Here is a 13,893-nt window from a genome sequence, read left to right on the forward strand (position 1 = left end):
GGTGTTGGTTGCAGATTCCAAATCCAAGTGTTTCTAGAATGCAAAATAGTCAATTGACAGGTACCTGCCCTCTTCCAAAAGAGCAACATAATAGTCAATTGCATTTGAGTAATGTATAACATTTCTGCACAGTACAGTTTTGGCACACTAATAGTGTAGAGGTGACCTAAACATTTTGTGAGTGAGGTAAGACTGTGCACCTGGCGGTTTCTGCATGCAACCAGTTCTACTAGTGATGGACGAGATGTTGATGAGTCTTTTCCTTTGCACAAGAGTCATCTTCTTCAAAACCCACGTTGACACATCTTGTATTACAAAATAATAAATGCATTCTTTGTGTCTATATGTAAACTGTGAAATTAAAATGCCAGATCTGATCCATCAAAGTGGGTCGTTTCATTTTAAACCCTGAAGCACCGGATGACATGTTTCTGCAGTTTGTATTTTTTATTTATATATATGTATTCGTTAAATATTTTTTAATAGTGCTTTCATTTTTCTTACAGGAAGCCTTGAGGATCAAAGCTCTGAAAACTTGCCGATGCATTGATGGATTGTGAGGCCCACGTTTTAGGAAAACCTGGTATGTAACTTTCGGAATCTTTTCTGCTGTAGTTAAAGCATAACACATGACTGGCGAACTATGAATGAAGTGAAATGTTTCAAGTGTTTCTGCTTATTGTACAGTTAGTAAATAAAATTGTTTTTTTTATTGACGTATAGCACAAATAATTTTAATTTTATAAATAAATTTAATTTAATACATTTAAAAAATATAAATAAATTTGATTTAATACATTTAAAAAAATTAAATAAAAGAAACTTTAATCTGCATGCAAGAGTAGTGATTGGCTGCGTGTTATGTTTCTGCATATATTATGTCATGTCGTTGATTTGTTTGGCTCATAGTTGATGTAAAAGGCAGAACATTTCCTTCCAAGTTTGTCTTTTGAAGTGTCTGCCTTTTTTGCAGTTTATGTTGGCTCTTTTCCCGTCCACTATGTGAAACAAATTATTTTGTGAAACAAGCCATCTGCTGTATCAGTTTCCTCATCGATTGGTGACTGGAAGCGTTCTGCCTGATCAGCCGCAGTTGGCAACTGTGAGCTTGCAGTATGTCAGCATGGATGTTTCTCACAATCAGTGAATAAAAAAAGGTTTCCTATTCTTGCAAGTATTACTCGTATAGCAGTGCTAGTTGAAATGCATTTTAGATGTTAATGATTAGATGTGATCAATTGACAATGTGTTTGTGGGGAGGAGGGAAGGAGAAATTCCCCTCCAAGAAGAGCCAACATACTGAACCTGGAAACAGCGCTCACTGTGGTATATATTCCAGAGGGGGTTTTGGTTTTCCTTTCCAGGTAGAAAATATTATTTCCACCACTGCCAGGAAGCCAGGTTTTGTCACATTATAACGAGCTGTAAAGGTCAGCGATTCCCACATGCTGCAACTCTTGCAGGAAGTTTTCATTTCGCACCCCTTCAGACCTGCAATTTTTTTTTTTGGGGGGGGGGGAAGTCTTGCCATTTCAATGTCTAGCTGTCATCACATGTTGCCCCCAAAAGGCAAGCGTGCATTTGCCCTTCACTTGCCCCCGACTAATTTTTTTTCCTGTTGAGCTCTGTTGCCGGGGTCTCATGTCAATCTAGTGCAGTAGACAGTTTGCCGATCCAAAATGCAAGATGTGCATTGGTCAAATGTCATTTTTCTCTAATGTTTGACACAAAAGTGTCGCCTAAAAAAATTTGTAGTTACCATCCTCATGATGTACATTAACGTACAGTAGCGTAATAGGCCCAAGTGTTCATCATAAGAAACGCCCAGAAAAAACATTGCTGTTACTAGGGCCACATTCCCTATCATAAAAATTAAACCCAGGTCTAACTGAGATCTGCAGAGCTTTTACTCAGATGTGAGTTTGTTGGAAGAGTGGAGCCACAAACCACAAGGAATCCAATCTTTTTCCAGATTAGATTTGGGCCATGTGCTTCAGGTTTTGGTCTGGTACTTGTAGGAAAATATACAGCACTGCTATAAATATTGTACTTGCTCAACGGTGTAGCATTGATTGCGAAAAAGATTTGTCAATGTGCACAGTGGAATAATCTGATGTTGCAATTTAGCAAAAAATATGAGCATTGTCTCGTTATATGTGTAAGATGTATAGAAATTGAATAAATAAATGTTTTGATGTGGGTAGTTCAAATAATTACCAATGTTTGACTGCTGTTGTTTTTTTTAAGTCAGTAAACTAAATCATAATCGGTAAAAGTATGCATGTGATTCGATTCCAGCGTGATAGTTCATTTCAGAGGAGCTCACTGCTCACTTGGAAAATTGGTTAGCTGACACGTTTTTAAGAGTTTTCACAGGGCCCGGTGCAGCTCTTTGGAGGAGACGGTCACAGTTGGACCGTGACAGCCTCGTTTATCACGCTCACCGTGGCAAATGGCTCACACTTCGAAGGGGTGCGTCACGTACAACGGCTCTGAGGGAAGAGTACCGTTGTGGTCATTTTCACCCCTCGTGAGGAAGGGGTTGGCATGTAAACATGGCACCTTGCGTAAACAAAATCCATGCCATACAGCTGGTTGTGATGTTGACTTTGGCTGGTGAGCGGTTCCACTGTGGTTTCTCGTGGGGCGAGATGTCAGGCAAAGGAAACTTAGATGCTTGTCTAACGTTTCCGCTCAATCGTATGATCATATTACTGTAACACGCACATGCATTCGTTTTTCTTTCAGGCGCCACTCATCACGGCGCTTTGAAGAAGCAGTCTCGGTAGAAATTATTCAACAAAGAGCCGACGCGCCAAAATCTTTTTCAACAAGCATAGTTTGAAAGTCTTTTTTTTTTGCATAAGAAAGTTAAATTGCTGTTATTGACAGCAAGTGACGTGCAGACATGAGCAAAATGCAATACAACTGTTTCATATGGCCCAAAAAGATGGCTCGTTTAAGAACATCTTTTCTCTTTCGTACTATTCCGCTTAAATGGTCCTTTCAGGTAAGTGCTGCCCAAATATGTCATGAGCGGATGGTTGAAGAACAAGGAAAGCGCATCTCATGTCTGAATAATGAATGAAGAGCATATGGTGGATGGGAAAATATGTTTGTGGCTCAGTAATAGTCGGGCGAGTATAATTTCTCAAGTCTCATCGGACTTGGCATTTTGAGGACCATGATATGGTCTGAAGTCATATCATGGTAGGAATTGTTAATGTTAAGTGTAAAAATCATAGGGGAAGTTTTTCTGATTGGGCTATTGATTGAGATTTCACAATGGCATCGATGTGACCTGGTAATTCCTTATATTAATTTCTAATAAATGGAATGCAAACTTATTATATGAACGTATTGTAGCATCCGTGATCGTTGGTCCCCTGGTAGCAAGCTTAACTACAATAGCTCTAGAAAACATTTCAAATCCAAATCATTTTGGACCTGGTACATGTTTATTCCGTCTGAGACGGTCTTATAAAATCGGAAACCCAAGCCACACCCTGTCATTCCTCTGAGGGTCCTCCCACTTCAAGAGGTGCGGTACATTCATGAATGGCAGCATCCCGTGTTATGGGGCGCTTTGCAAAATATACCGCCCCCCTGTTAATTCATTTTGTTACTCCACCCTTTGTCTCCTCAGCCTCTCATCTCCATGTCTCGCAAAGACGTTATGCGCGTCTCCCGTTCTCCTTCCCACAGCTATGATTTAAACGTCACGCTTGCTTCCACTCCCTTGGATCCCTGGATCACGTTACCCTGCCATTACTCAGTCGTTCCCCTGCGAGGGTGCTCCGCCTCAGCAGTCGCCGAGCCCGCCTGCCTCCTCCGGACCTGTAGACTAGCACGATTTAACCACAGACGCCCATGGTCAGTGGAGGAGCTCCAGCTATGGCACAGACACACTGGAAAGTTATGCAGCGTTAGTGTCATGCAGGCAAGCTTCACTGTTTTGCAGCTGCATTTTCTATTTCAAGACCAGACGTCTTTGGTTGCACAACAAACTGATCCGGTTTCAGAGTTTTTGTCCTCGCCGTCTTCTCCTAATGAGTTCAGATTCTCAAAGGGCATTTGTCTGTCTTATGAACGACCCTGCGGAAATGTTAGGATTGCAATTTGATTCACGCCTGCTGAGTAAAGCGTCTGTATATTTTAAGGGATTGCGGCTAGCCTATCGCTTTAATTTATGGGAGCCAGTGAGGGGTTGTAAGTGCGTAACTGTGTCTCTGCCTATGTATTCTCATAGGTTGTAAAGTTTATAGATGCCAGAGCAGGCTCCTGCTATTAAGCTTGTTGTGCGCTCATGTGGAGCTACAACTCCCCTCTTTGCAATCACCTTTAATTCCGCCACTCACTAAATTTATCTCGACATGACACACGGTCGTCCTGTGTGAGGCAAGCTAACGTATCACCGCACGGGAAGAGCCACTCTGGCTGGGATAATCTTCTCTAATTGAAAAAGAGGCAGCGTCGAGGGCCGGTGGCTTCTATGTTGCTCATCCCGCTGCTTGTTTTGCAGTAATGAGACATCTGGGGCTGCGCAACAGAGATGTTTGGAGAAGACTGTCAGAGACTAAACAAGAGGGAGCGCCGCTTGTTTGCAAGATCTTGAATGTGGACGTTTTAGTTGAGTGTGGCACGATCAGTTTGCCATAGGTGTTATTCACAATAGGAAAACTGTAATTAGATTATTTCTTTGACTTCTTTTTTTCAAAACGATACCAATTTCAGGACTTTTTGAGGAGTCACGATACCGATACCAAGTACTGATACCACTAGTACTTTTAAAGCAGAAGATTTATCTCCCCCAAAAAGTTGACAGATAATTTGTTTATAAATTTATTTATATATTGTGATCATAAAATGGTCACAAGAGCGCCATACCAGTATCGACTTCTGTCGCGAGTACCGATACTTGGTATTGTTATTCATCGTGTTTACATTTCTTAACTAATTTGCAGATGAATCGTCTTTTGAATTTTATTCAAGCAAATATCAGAATTCTCTTTGATCCTAGAGACATTTTTCTGATATACTAACTGCGGATACAACATTGGTTCGTCACATCAGAAAATCACACTCTTGCACCTGAAAAGATATAAACCGAGAAACGCGGCATTAATACTTGAGAGGCTTACTCCAAACGTGCTGTAATTCATTATTTGGTTGGTTCTGAGCTGAGATAGCAGCGGTTCAGCATGTACCTGTCAGTACTAAATGATTGCTCATTTCCTGCCAGAGGGGGGGGGGGGGGGGGCGGTGCGGGGTGAGAGTAATAGCAAGCAGCTGCCTCAGCTGGACCTTGCCTCTCCTCGCTCTTCGCTTGTTCTTCTCAAGCAAGCTTCCGTGCCAAGACGCCTACTTCTTGTTCATGTTGCGCACAACCTGTTTGAATATATCACATGCAAATGAACGCCATTGTCGAACTGGAAATTTGACAAAAAAACACCTACGATTGACTATTTGTGTTCTTTTTAACATCCATTTGTTTTTTTTTTTGATTAGCTAGATGTTAAATCCATACATCATAGGCGAAGCACCGGCAATGAAGAGCCATTTCATCACCTAGCTCTCTGACTTTCATTGGAAAACGATAAACATAAATCTGGACGATGCGTCCGTTTGATTCAAGTCTACTGCGTGGACGTAAGGAGGTAGGGAAACAACGCCAGGTTCTTCCCTGGCAGTGGAAACCGATAGCTGGAGCTCTACGGTCTTTGCTGACGTTTCAAGGGGGGGGCAAAAAAAAATCCCACCTTCAGCAAAAGCAGACCTGCAAATCAGAGTCACAAGTGCTTTTAAAAATGGGAAAGAGGATGTGAGAGATTCTTGAGGAGCTGAGAGGGGTAGACCGGAGGCTCTGCCTGTGAATCGCAGTTCATTAACAAAGTCATTAAGATCAAAATCTCTGCCCATAAATTGTCTATACATTAAAATCGACCATCAAAAAGAAATCCTTTCGAAAAGGGGTAAATTAAAGCCATCAGACTTCTTCGTGTCTCACAAGGGACATCTGCTCAGAGAGAGCAAGCCAATGTTAAGTCGGGTTACAGCCAACGTTGCTCCAACAGAAGTTAGCTTCATAATGCATACACTTATGCATCTTAATAAATAATGTCACTCCAAGGCATAGTTGGGTTTCGCCGGGTTTACATGGACTGTAAGTCACACCAAATGATCGCCTTTCTCTTGGGGCAAATTTCTATGGTTGTGTTTGACCTTGATTTTTTTTTTCCCCCTCAATAGAATGTAATATGTGTGTAACGTGTTTGTGTGACGTTACACTAAACAGAGCCCATTGTATTTGGAAATGTGCGCTCTGATACACTCCTGGAACATCAGACCATAGTAGGAATGTGCTGATCAACAGCACCAGAGTCTTTTTTTTCCCCAACCGAAGTGATCTCAGAACTACAACTGGATCTGTCCCATATTGTAAAACATACTAAATTGTATAATTTTTGCAAACAATTTGAATTTATCGGGCAAATTCTTAGGGATGATCCTTCGAGAAGTATTTCCAACAAACCCTCATTTTTTCATTAGCGGTAAAACATAATGGTTTATACGCTCCATAAAAGTGAAGAAGTGAACGGTAAAACGAAGCAGCAAGGAGGAACACTGGACGGAAGTGAAACTTCCTATCACCTATACACACGCTCAAGTCTTGCCACATAAGCCTGTTTGAGGAAGAGAAGGCTACTTGTCAGCAACAGCCACAGTTTAGGAGAATGAAATTCCTCTATTTGTCTTGTGACTCGGGGAAAGGGCCATCCTGTGTCAGGAAACAAAATTTGATTCAGTCACCATAGCAAACATAAAACATCATCAGGCAACCAAAATGTCATTTAATTGTGATATGTTAGCGCTTGCGAAAAGCCGTGTACCTAATGCAGGCTAACTTGCGAAATGGGCACTTTGACGTCAATTGCAGTCGACAGCAGAGGGCGCTAGAATGTCCAGAGTCGTTATAGTGCCCAGCGATGGAATGAAATAAATCCAAACAAGTTGCTAAGAAAGAAAGTATCATTCGAAATACGCTCACTTTTCAGTTTGCAAATTTGTCGTAGCCTAAATGACTTCCTCTGGTCTTTCCTTTCAGGCAGGAAAGGGTTACTCTCCGTATTTCCTGTCCAATTCCCTAAGCAGTGGCTATGTTCTGATTGCTTTCTAGATGTTAAACATTCCCAGGCTCTTATAACCTTCTTGCTTTGCCTTTGCTTTCCAACAGCTGTCCCAGGTGAGCAAGTGGGCGAACCTCCTGTTTTTAAGGATGAAATCTACATTTCGCTTCTCACAAGGGGGCAGGAGGTAACGGGACTGAAGGGGGCAGGAAGCTATGAGATGAGAGTGTGGGAAAGTATATCCCAACTTTGGCATTTTGTGACGTCAGCTTCCATTTCAATAAACCTTCTTGACTCACAGTTAGAGCGGAAATGTTTCCTTTTAGGGTTCATTCCCACTCCTGGCCTCACGAGACACCGGATCGACAGCTGAGTTATGTTATCTCATCTGAGTCAGCGAAGCCTTCGCATCAGTCATGAAACAATCCAGATTGTGCTAACATATGTGCGTAGAGGCTGCATTGTGGACATGACCCAGGAGCAGAGCTCGGCCACGCTGCTCTATATTTAGCCCAGCCATGCTCGGGCTAATTGCCCTCCCAGGCCTAATCATTTCCAGGCTCTGCAGCTCACAAGCGACTGAAGGGGGAGACCAAACACCCTCAAAACTCATGTTAAAGAGACGTCTCTACAATACACCCATCAATGGACTTTACAGAGAAGACAAATGATCTTACGGCTTTGAACCTCAAATAAGTTAGTCATCAAGGTTGACTTTCAGTTTTGCATTCTTATGCATTGTTGGCTGATAGTCAGGAATAAACTTCTGAGAAAAAAGCAAATTAGGGTGGCCGTTAAGAATAAGTGAAGTGTATTTGGCAGCCTTTTAAGACTTGAAATTGATTGTTCGTCTTCATTCTAATGATGAGATAATCCCCCCCCTTTCCTGGTTCCCCTCATTCTAAATAGAGCCTCTTATTTTGTGTACGCTGGAGAAAATTAGCACTCATGATGAGCTTGCTCTCTCAGCAAGGAATTGGCCACACCATCACTAAAGATTATTGGTGCCAACTCAGTCCTGGTCATGTAACCTTGAATTTGTGTATGTTACCAACCCCCCCATCCTAGTTAATTAAATAAATGGCTTCATCAGGACAGTCAGCTAAATGAAATGTCACATTATTGATGCTGATGAGTCTGTCAGGGATAAAGGGGCGTGGTTACCCTAAGAGCACTTTAATGATATTAGTAGAGATCTGCTTATTTATCAGACTGTGAGTTATTTTTGCCGAGCAGTAGTTTTTCCCATCACGACTACGTTGGTTTATTGTAAGGCATAAATGTCACAGATGTGCTACAAGAATATTTGACCCAAATAAAATGCTGTCAATCTAATTGTTTATCTAAATGGGAAATGTTGGTGACCGTTTTCAAGATGGCCACAGGTAGAATTATTTCCAGAATGATCAATTAAGCTTCAAGCAATTACACAAACTGATTTCTCATTTGAAATTTGGATGTTCCTTTTTTGATATTTGCTGGTGGTCATAAACAAGGCGACAAGAAAATATACACCGTCGCCGCGTATACTTTCATGCACTCGTTGGCAAACGGTTAGTGGACCGTGAGTCTGGCAGGCTCCCGAGTCTCTGGGTTGCTCTGATAGCGCTTGTTCCTTTGAGAGCCGAGCACGCCGCGTATATCGACACCGTCTTGGTCCAGGGTCTGATCTCAGGCCAGCTCCAAATGATCCAACGTCTCCGCTGCCAAGACCTGGGCAGATACACTTGAGCGCATCATCATCATTTGGGTACCAGTGCTTTGATACCACCCACACTTTCTCTTTGCTGGATGCATAGATGCCCCCTTGGCAAATGAGCCCACCTCCTTGTCTGCCTCGCCTCTCTTGATCTGCCGCAACTGGCGTGTCTCCCTCACACTTCTCTGTTCTGTGTCCCCCCCCCCACTCCCCTCCATTACCCAAAACAGTCTTTCTTCTCCCACCCTCTCCTCCCAGTTCCTCATCAGATCCTCAGGACCATTTTTTTTTTGCGCTTTGCTGCGAGTCCTGCGAGGGGAACCTTGAGGGTCTCAGTGGGATCAATTTAAAAGGGAAGCACTTGTCTCTCCTCCTCTCCTTGGCCCTCTCGGCTGATTGGATCCGCTCACCAGAAACTTGCAGGCTTTTGATCTCACGCTCTCCAAACCCACCCCTTGGAAAAAAGTTTTTGCCCGAGTTTGGCGTGGAAAAAAAAGGCTGTTCCACTTTCTGAGAAAGCCCCAAATCCCTGACTCTTTTCACCTGTGCACGATGGAGAAATTTTATAAAGAATCTGGGTGATTAAAAAAAAAAAAAAGCACACAAACTTAACTGATTTCTCTTTGAAGATGTGAGAGTGATTCCTCTCTTCTACACCTAGTGGTCTTAGAGTGAGAAGTTGCTGCGAGCTGGAATAAATAATTTACAGTGCGAGGAAGCCGTTACAAAAACGTAGGAAGGAGGTGCTGCCTTAAAGGACTGCGTTGATGTCACTTTGTTGGCCATAAAGTTTCAGTCTATCTTCATAATCAAACCTAGTTTTCCACAATAGCTCTTGAACTCGGCGTGGCATTATTCAAATTTACATCTTCTATTTAATTATCCTTAATGGAACTTTTAAAGAGTGTTAAGGGAGTCCATTTTTTTTTTTGCATCATTGATTTTTGAATATGGAAGACGGGCTCAAGCTCTAGTTTCCCTTTAGGTGTACTTTACCATTGCAGTTGGTATCCGACTGGGCGTTCTTCTGTCAGGTTACTGGAGGTCAAACGGTTTGCGTTTATTGAATGTCTGTCGTAACTGACCTTTCCTCTCCTTGGAAAAGCCCCGTCATGATCGTATTGCCAGTCTTGGTAAATTTAGCCAAACTAAAACCACAATATTTTCATTTTTTTTGAAAACACTTATTTTCCCGGAAAGAACGTTCCTTTGCTGTAATACCACACTTGAAAGTTTGAACTGGCTCAGATACAAGCATTTGTCTTTCTGAAGAAAAGTAACCCTGCGTAATGACATCATTGGCAAAGCTGTACGCTAATTGAGGTTTAATGCTAGAGTAGAACGAGCAGGGCTGTAATTTTGCCGCCCTGGCCTGGAATAGACGATGTTTTCATGTGGCCTTAGCAAATTTAGACTACAGCCCTGCCACTAAGGGACACCTGTTTTATTTTCCGTATTTTTATGATGAAAAAAAATCTTTTGGGGGAATTTTCCATTTGAAAGTCGAGAAATCCTGCTTTAATGAATTCATTTCATGTAAACAAACCCCTGCGTCACCTTTGCGCCTTGTTAGCATCGTTTCGCGAAGCCTTGATGACTTCCCGTGCTTTCTGATTTTAGTTCAGGCGGCACAGGAAAGCATCCACTGCCTTATTCCGTTGCGTGTGCCGCTCTCCCGTTCCTCAATAATTCATCCAGACAAGTAGAATGATTATTCTATGAATATGCACTAAAAATTCATTTCTTGTGCTCTTTCTCTTCAACTTTGTGCATGGCGGTGTGGAGTTGGATTGTGTGGCCTTGCGCATGTGTATTGCTGTGTACGCAGCTCTTTTCTGCTTGAAACAAAGGCGGTGTCAGGCCGAATTAGCCCCCTTATGACTGAACGCCCAGAGAGCTTAGAGATGCACCACAGGTTCTGCTGAGTCGCTCATGAGCCACAGTGTCTGCCTCGCCGTCGCTTTGCGCCCGCCCGCCCGCCCCCACCCGCACGCACCCCCCCCTTTCCACTCCCGAGTTGCTCTAACAAGGTTGTTGGAAGAGGATAAGGCGTGTTAAATGAATAATTTACACACACAAGAGCGCTCCTTATTTATTTAATATGGATGGATCTGACTGAGTGGGCAGCCTTGTGTCCCCTGCCTGCCGAGACACCGTTGGCTAAACGAGCGCGCGTTCCGTTAAATGGAGTGCGTCCGCGCGTGTATGCGCAAAGCCACGTGCGAATCATGTCGTCGGCGCCACGCCGCGTTGCTTTTTACACGTTGTCGCAAATAGATCGCTTGAGAGAACTTTGCCGTCGTCGCGTTCATGAATTTCAGAGTTTTACAGACACTATTGTTCTTTTTAAATGAAATAATTGATGTCTTTACAGGGGGGAGTGCGGATAGGTGACGGGTAGGACCACGACCTCGGTTCCACCTAATGCCGAAGGAGATCATCAAATAGGTAATTTGAGTTTAAGATGATCTCCAATCATGGGGAGAACTTCTGCTTTGACGCGACATTGTTAAAAAAATGTATCGCGCAGTTGCATCATGTACCTTTTTCTTCTTTTGGTGGAGGTAGCCATGCACAGCAGGATACATCACTACAGCTTGTGTATATGTATGTGTGTGTGTGTAATTCCCAAGAGAAAAAAAATCCCATAGCGCACACTGACCTCATTATAAAAATAGCTCATCTATCCACCCATCACATTTTTTTTTTCAATTTTTCCTGCAATCCCTTATACATTGTGATCCTTTCTACCTTTCCACTTTGTGTGTCTGTCGGTGTTTGCGGTGGATTTAACACAAGATTAAAAGCTTACGCAAGTCTTTGTAACATTAAGGTTTCTCCTGCACCTGTCATTACCAATCTAGTCCTAATCTGGGATCATAAGATTTCTTTTAATCAAGAAACCTCTCAGGATGGCATTTATATAAAAAAATAAAACATTGCTTCCGTGATGTTCCGACCATGTCCTCTAGCTACAAATCAATCTGCCGTGTTTTCCTTTCACCGTCTCCTCGACGTGGTGTCTTGCATCGTTTGACCTTCTTTCCCGTCATTGGAAAACATCCTTTTAAATTAAGCGTCGGAACTGAGTCCTTCTTGTGATGTCAACCACAATGATGCTAAAGAGCTCCAGTCACACCTCAACAGGAGAACTGCGAGGATCATCTGCCTGATCTGCTTGAAGGAGTAGACGTCATTAAGGAAGTTTTACAACGTTTCCATTTGTCTCTCAATCGGACCCACAAACGTGGTGGGCCTTCTCCGGTTGGTACTTGGCGTCTGTGTTGGGTTGCCCTTCCCAACCTCTGCCTCTCCTTTCTCCTTCTTCTGGGCCAATCACGTTCCTCCCTGAGCCAGCTGTAATTAGCATCCACACAACACTGGTTGTTTACTCAGGTTGTGAGAAAGAAAGGGGAGGGAGGTTAAAATGAAAGAGATGGTTGGAAGCTGGAGAGAGACTCTCTTTCATGGTACGAAGAAGGACGTGATGCAAAAAAAAGTCCAAAATTAGATGCGCAAAACTTTTCTGCATCTCTATGCCTCGCTGCCTCTTCCAGTGTTTCATCTGAGATGCAGAGGGAGTGAAATTAGCACGATGGCACCTTCGTTCCTTTCAGATTCCCCACTGAATTGGTCCCATTGAGTCGGTGGAGTGATCATTAAGGTGTTTGTGTGCCAGTAGAGGTTGCGATGAGGCTTCTTTTCACCCGGCAGTGAACAAAACTCTCTCAGGAAGTTGTGTTGAAGTTTTAAATGTCTTTTCTTTTCTTGGAGAGTCCACTCTCGTTGCTCCCGACAGCTCTCACTCAACTTGTTTTCTCTTTTTTTCCTTTCTCCTCCATCAAGCTCCCACTTCCATTTTTCTTCCACACTCTTTAGTGCTGTTTGACCTATTCCAATAGGTCCAAATGTCACCGCGTAAAGAAAGGTCAGGTAAAGGTTTAGCGTTGCAAAGTCTGGATGACTAAGACAGTCTGGCTGCCTGGGGAGGGATAGGGTGTTAACACTTGAGACCACAAACTCACATTTCTAGACATGCTCTTGGACACACTGCTGTCACCTTCACTCCACATCGACGCCATTCACCTCGACATCCTTTTGCTGCATTCATTGTAAATATTCTTATTTGCTGTTGTGTTTAGGTCTGATTTTGATTCGCAATGCTCATGTGTTTTTGTACGTAGCAAGAAAGGCTCAGTTAAGTCGGTTTAAAGGGATGCCATACGAGGAATAACAGCGGGGCTCGCTTATCGATTCATTTTCATCCGCGCGCTGGCAAAATCGGCATGGTCCTAATTGGAATGGATTTTCTCCAGTGCATCGATTTGCTCAGGTGACAATGGATGACATATGGTTGTGTGTTTGTTTGTACACGCCACGCATACCATATGGCGCAGTGATCGAGCAAGAGTGAAGGCGAGAGAGCGACACCTTTCAATGTTATCCAAAGACAAAAGTAGCAGCTGGATGCGAGCAATGTGTGTTTTAGTACCTGTTTCATCCAGCCTCTGCAAACGCCGATTTCATTTTCTCCATGACTGCGCTTGCCGCGGACACAAAAGAGCTTTCTCCTACACGTGCACGCTCGCAGTTTTACACTTGGCTTAAGTTGAAGACTGTTTTCACCCGCAGCATATATAGAAGGAAAAAAAACAACAACGCACAAGCTTGCTCAGGTGGAAAAATAATCCCAACTAAAGACAACTGGTTAAAAATATTCACACGAATATGTTTGCATGGAGAAGAAGCGGCTTGTTAAAGATGACTGCTAGACACGGTTTCGCACAGCCGGCCAGCCGGCCCCGACCCCCCATGATCTGCCCTCTTATCTAGCCTAGATCCTGGCCTTTCATCTGCGCCAAAACCTGGGGGAGTTTGGCCTCTGCTGTGTTTTTACCCCTCCCACTCACAAACATGGACACATAGTTCATTCCAGACCAGCTCCATCTCCAGGCCCTATCTTGGAGCCCCAGATGAGCATTGCTTCCCCCTACCAGAGGAGATAACAAACCTCACGACTATGCTCTCTGCTGTCCTTCCCTCAGAATACAACTAGGTGGAGGGACG

The 13,893-nt window shown here is 43.3% G+C and overlaps 1 protein-coding gene across 4 annotated transcripts in view; it reads left to right on the top strand.

The window, feature by feature from the left end:
• znf438 (zinc finger protein 438) overlaps positions 1 to 13,893 on the top strand; it is a 37,600-nt gene that overhangs the window by 1,806 nt on the left and 21,901 nt on the right. For all 4 annotated transcript variants that reach the window (XR_009710470.1, XR_009710471.1, XM_061265836.1 and 1 more), the window contains exons 2-3: positions 507 to 583; positions 11,201 to 11,274. The gene's annotated coding sequence lies outside the window, so the exon portion shown is untranslated. The remainder of the gene's footprint in view (positions 1 to 506; positions 584 to 11,200; positions 11,275 to 13,893) is intronic.

The sequence above is a fragment of the Syngnathus typhle genome, linkage group LG19, assembly GCF_033458585.1.
Source record: "Syngnathus typhle isolate RoL2023-S1 ecotype Sweden linkage group LG19, RoL_Styp_1.0, whole genome shotgun sequence".
Lineage (NCBI taxonomy): Eukaryota > Metazoa > Chordata > Actinopteri > Syngnathiformes > Syngnathidae > Syngnathus > Syngnathus typhle.